This window comes from Corythoichthys intestinalis, chromosome 2, assembly GCF_030265065.1.
Source record: "Corythoichthys intestinalis isolate RoL2023-P3 chromosome 2, ASM3026506v1, whole genome shotgun sequence".
Taxonomy (NCBI): Eukaryota; Metazoa; Chordata; class Actinopteri; order Syngnathiformes; family Syngnathidae; genus Corythoichthys; species Corythoichthys intestinalis.
In genome coordinates this window covers 52,924,088-52,930,087 of record NC_080396.1, presented here as the reverse complement: position 1 = coordinate 52,930,087, position 6,000 = coordinate 52,924,088, and the positions used below count along the sequence as shown (strand labels likewise).

General features: G+C 41.1%; 1 non-coding gene across 1 annotated transcript; it reads right to left on the bottom strand.

Annotated features, from left to right (window-relative positions):
- Positions 1–2,290: 2,290 nt before the first annotated feature.
- On the bottom strand, positions 2,291–2,362 carry trnaa-ugc (transfer RNA alanine (anticodon UGC)). Its single transcript has one exon. It is a non-coding gene; the product is annotated as a tRNA-Ala (tRNA).
- Positions 2,363–6,000: the final 3,638 nt, after the last annotated feature.

The window sequence follows — 6,000 nt, the reverse complement described above, 5'->3', positions numbered from 1 at the left end:
GGGCGGCCCGTGGCCTCTTTCCAGTGGGACGTTCCCGAAACAGTTCACCAGGGATACGTCCCTGAGGCATCCTGATCAGATGCCCAAGCCACCTCATCTGGCTCCTCTCGATGCGGAGGAGCAGCGGCTCTACTGCGAGCCCTTCCTGGATGTCCGAGCTTCTCACCTTATCTCGAAGGGAGAGCCCAGACACTCTACGGAGGAAACTAATTTCAGCCGCTTGTATCCGGGATCTTGGTATTTCGATCTCGACCCACAGCTCGTGACCATAGGTGAGGGTAGGAACGTAGATCGACCTGTAAACAGACAGCTTCGCCTTTCGGCTCTGTCTGCATCACTGCAGACGCAGCACCAATCCGCCTGTCGATCTCCCGTTCCATTTTTCCGTCACTCATGAATAAGACAGCGAGATACTTGAACTCCTCCACTTAGGGAAGGACCTTATCCCTGACCCGGAGAGGGCATTCCACCTTTTCCCGACTGAGGACCATGGTCTCGGATTTGGAGGTGCGGATTCTCATCCCAAACGCTTCACACTCGGCTGCGAACCGTTCCAGTGAGAGTTGAAGGTCACGGTCATCTGCAAAAAGCAGATAAACAATACTGAAGCCACCAAAGCGGACCCCCTCAACGCCTCAGCTGCGCCTAGATATTCTGTCCATAAAAGTTATGAACAGAACCGAATGTTTATCAGTGGTAATAATAAAGAGATGGTTCTGAGTTTGTCAATCAATCATTTAAAGAATAATTAACACGAATTCTCTTTGGATATGTGCGCTGCGTATAGACAAGTTTCCGCGGTACTTCCGCTTAACTGCCGCCTTTCTGCTCGTAACTTCAGTTTTACAATTTCCCCATCCAAAACAACAGTGGTGCTGGAGTAACATTACTCATCAAAATCCCTTAAAAAAGACAATTTGGAAATACTGCATCCATCTGCCATCATCACGACAGGGGAGGACAGCATGTTCATGAAGACAGATGTGGCACCAAGCTCGTTTTTGTAGCCATATTGCCATTGTGTTGTGGAAGGTATGTTCTTCCTATCCCTGAATTTTAATGTGTCCGGTGCTCAAAAAATACTAAAGCTAAAAACGTGCGCATGAAACGACTTGTTGCCTTTGATGTTGTTATCACGATGATGATTGTAATTATGATGATCTCTCATAATATTTACTACAATTATTGTACTGCTGTGGCTGCTAGCCTGTCGCTAATCAGTACATGTAGATGGCACAATTATGTCAACACATAAATGCAAGTGTTACAAGTTTTCTGTTCGTTTGTTTACAGGTGGAAAATGCTGTTAGGCAAGGGAAGACAAGTTGATGTGCCTCACAAAAACACTTACTGTACGTTGATGGACATATATCAAGGCTACATACGTTCCACCCGGGGTCGGCCGAGAGGCTGGGAGATGGTAACGGGAGAAAGCCTGTTTGGATGCCACCAAGGGTCTCTGTAATGTTGGGTGAAAGTTTGGCAAGGCTCTCCTAAGCCGCTCCGGAGCTCTGCTGTCAAATATCACATTCTCGTATGGTATATTTCTAATTATTTTATAAATTGTGATTTATTGACCTGTTTTGCACATGCACATGCATGTTTTAAACAAAACAAGCAATGGAATCATGTTGTCGAAATGTTTTATTGCGATCAATATCTGCAATAAAAAAAGAATGACATACTATTTTTGTTTATATGTAAATACCTTGTAGTATTTCCTTGTAATAACAAAATCCGTGTGTATTTGTAATTTCACCTCGTTTCGGTCACACAAGTGGCTGGCGTATCAATCTATACCTCACGTTAACACAGGCAAACAGGTTGTTATAATTTTGTCCAATGAATGATTAACGAAGTGATAAGAACAATCATACAATCTTTTAGGTATATCTTTAGGTTTAAAAATCACATCCATAACTTCTTGTCTGCAGCTGGTTTCCATTTAAGGCATATGGCGAGGTAGTTACACACCTGCGCTTTGAAGCTGCTCAAAACATTCCACTTCAAACCACATCGGCGCTTCTAGGAGGTCACACACAGAACAGAAAGTCTCTGAGTCTCAACTACGTCATGCTGAATCCATTTAGGGAGATTCCGTGGTTTTCCTCTGGTTTGATTTTGCCGTTTCTCAAGATGCTGCTTACTTCAACTTCAATTCATGTCATTCTTTCTCAACCGGAAGTTCGGTGCAGAAATTTTCCAAGATTGCTCTGCCAATGTTTCGCTCGGGAAAGTTGTCTATACTGTATACTGCAAATGAAGATGGATTTATGAAAAGATACATGCATGGAGATGCCGGGGATTGAACCCGGGGCCTCATACATGCAAAGCATGCGCTCTACCACTGAGCTACATCCCCAACTACCATCTGTAATGTAATGTTCATTGAGAGGAATATGCACCAACTGTCACAGCCAGGCAGGCAGTATAAGACGGAAGGAAAAAAAGTTGTTTATTGCTTAGTTTGCCTGAACTTTAACCTTGCTTCACTTGCTATCACTTTGAGCTATTCCTCCATTATTTGTAGATGGAACACATTGAAATTAGGTTGGTGTATTCTAGGGATATATACAAAATCATATCAACTTTATTTCTATCTCCCTATTCAAAAACCCAAAAGGTCCTCAAAGTGCTTTACGACAGCGAAAATAAACCGCAGTAGAGTATTATACAATGACATTAAGAAAAAAAACAATGCATCACGATAAAAGTCAAAACAACAAATAAAACAATAAAATAAATAAAATCCAAAAACATTAAAGCCCTTAAGAAATAAAACCAGGCTACCCGAGTGTGGAGAAAAGGCGTGTCTAAAAAAGTTGGTTTTTAACCGCGATTTTAAAAGGCCTCGATTCGTACTGGTGCCGATTTCAGGGGGCAGGCTATTCCACAACCTGTGGGCAGCAATTGAAAAAGATCTGTCACCCCGCTGTTTAAGTCTCGACCTTAGAACTCGCAGAAGAAGCTGGCCAGTAGAACGAAGAGCGCTGTTAGAGTTATGGAGGGTTAAAATCTCTGACAATTAAAAAGGCGCTTGGCCATTCATAGAATTAAAAACAAACAGTAAAAATTTAAAATCAACACACATCAATCCTCAGAGCCCAATTTTTATTTATCCTCCATTCAGGAATTCAAGATAACCCTTAGCTGATTTTTTTATATACTATCCCTCAGGGGAACAGCCTGTCCTCACTTTTTGCCGTGTTTATCAGCTCCCCTTTGCCAAGGACACCTTCAGACACTGTCTGCGCTAGCCTTGTAGGGCCAGACTGAATAGATCCATTGGGGCTTTTAGAGAGCTCTGGTGGGATATATAGAAGGAAAGGAGAGAAGGTGAGAAGAAGAAGCTGAGACATTTCCTTCTCTCCCCTTCTGTTTGCTAAATGAACTGAGAGGGAATCTCCCAGATATGGGAAGAGCGTACTTGCCTGATATAAGTTGCGTTGTGTAATTTGGACGGAAGACAGAAAGCTATCATGTGGAGTCTGAGCTGGCTAAGTATTATGTGTATTTAAGGGTTATCTTGGGACCACGAAGTGCAGTTGAGGATAACCTTTACAAATAAACGGAATATAACTCGATACCTACAGCAGTGCATTGCGTCTGCTGGATATTTACTCAAAGCAAAAACTAGGTGTAAAACAGATAAACCCTCTCAAGGTTCACCTTTGTGTATCATATTTCAATGAACATTAGTTATGTGTTATGTGCTCATTTCGTGTGTCGTACAGCTGATTTTTTTTTTTTTTTTAAGCCTGTGCCTGTTCAAATTTTGGGTACAGTATCTAATTTCAAAACCTTTGTAAAAGTTGTTGTACAAATGTGTACTATCTCTGAAGTTTGGCTGCCCTTTTAGGGATTTCCTGACATTTATTTTTTCATACAAGCCAATGCCTTATAGTTTAGTACTAACATTGAACATGATCTTAAACAGTTCACAATTCCTTCCAGCTTGTCTAAGGGCTCAATTCAAGCTGAAGAAAAGCAGCTGTGACTACCATATTTCAGTGTAAGTCTGGTGTTTTTTGGAAGATGAGTAGTTGTGTATGCACCCAACATACCCTTTGGAATCACGGCACTTTTTCTTCAGCTGGACCTGAGCCATCATTAAGTTGGAACAGTTGGTGAAAAATAAAAGCACAAAACCTTCATGCTTCTGCTTCTGAAAGGATTTTTTAAAATATAATTTAGTTGCACATGGTATTCATGATTGGCAAATTAATGGATGAAAAATTGGAAATGATTTACCTTGGTCTTGTAGTTTTTAGATCAGAAAAAAATTGACATTTGATCTGGAATGTATAAACTTACTATATACTAGTACATGCATGGACTTCATAATCATATTGACGGGACACATTCTCCAGACACTGCGCCACGCCTTCAAGTAGTGGGCCGTCCTACATTCCGCTTCAGTCGGTCGAAGTCGGTCACAGTTATTCTCAAACACATGCAACGATCCAATGCTGGATTTAGTTTGAAAAAGTACGAAAGCTGTACCGCATACAAACAGGAATGATTGTCTCAGAAGTGATTTGTTCGAGGATTTGTGGAAATTATTATATTTTTCGTGCCATGCATGATTTTTGAAACGTTGTGAAAAAAAATCAATGGGAGAAATTAACCGCTACGGCATTGGCGTGATAATTCGCAATATTTATGTAAAATAAGTGCAAACTGTCTGTTTTTTGCTTTTAACCAAGAATTGAGACTGTTTTACGTCCATATCTATAAAGAATTCAGGAATTTAAGAATTTATTCACAAGAATTTTCAATGTAAAAAGCTCTTTGTTGTGATAAGGCGGCGCCACAGTGGCTTAAAGACTAGCAGCACATTCGACATATTTACGTAAAATAAATGCTAACTGCCCGTTTTTTTGCTTTTAACCAAGAATCAAGACTGTTTTACGTCCATATCTATTAAGAATTCAGGGATTAAAGCATTTATCCACAATAATTTTCAACGAAAAAAGATCTTTGTCTGTGTTCCCACTCGGTCAGCTTTGACGGACATACAGTAGACCCCCTATTAATCGGCCACGCGCCCGTGTCCAGTCAATATATTATGAAGTCTATGATACATGGTATGCCTTTATGTTATTTGCATTCAAATCCTTTGCCTTTGGACATTCACAATGGTGTAGTGTGCAGGCCCTCGATATGGATTGATGCACTTCATGTCTCATCTAGCTTGCCACACTTGATACATGCTTATCGTATGCAAGCAGCCGGTACTGCAACGGAGAGGCCAGAGAGGAAAGGAGAGGGAGAGGAACCAAAAATAAAAGCTGCAGAACACAGCAGGGGAATCAAAACACATGACAAGGTCGTCATGGTCAAAAAGGACATGCAGTGCTGTTACATTCATGGGGACTTGTATTACATAACATCTTTAAAGGAGGGGGCAGCGTTTTACATTTGGCATCCTTCCAAATGGTCTCGTTTCAAAATACACTTCCGCAAACACTTTTCCATGTCAGACATCAGGCCAATTGTAATGTTATCTGTATTTGTTCAAACTCCGAAAGCCAATAAAAGAAGCAAGTAATCTGTGCCAAACAAAGAACAAAGTTTTGATTGCAAAAGTTCTAAAGTCGGAATCAACCTGTTTACAGGTAACGCCTAAACCTTCAAGTGCTTACAAGTTGAGCTTTTGTTTTTCTATCAGTCAGCTGGGGCAAGGACTGGCATGCCGATAGAGCATTGTGTCACATTCGTGAACCTCAACATGCGCACAGGGAGCAAGACCCGGATCTGAACTTTCACCTATTTCTTCAGCTGACTTGGGAAACTGTGGGAATCCTGTCGAAGCTCTGGCTTTGTGTTGAAGAGCTCTAAAAAAGGAACCCACAAACCAAACCTGTATGTACATTATTTGGATAATTTCACCATGTGTACAATTTCTGTTGTGTTAGAGTACAAAAACATGCGCACTTCCACAAAATGTTCTAGTAGGCACATATTGAAGGCAGTGAGGTGATAGCGTGTCTTTGAGTT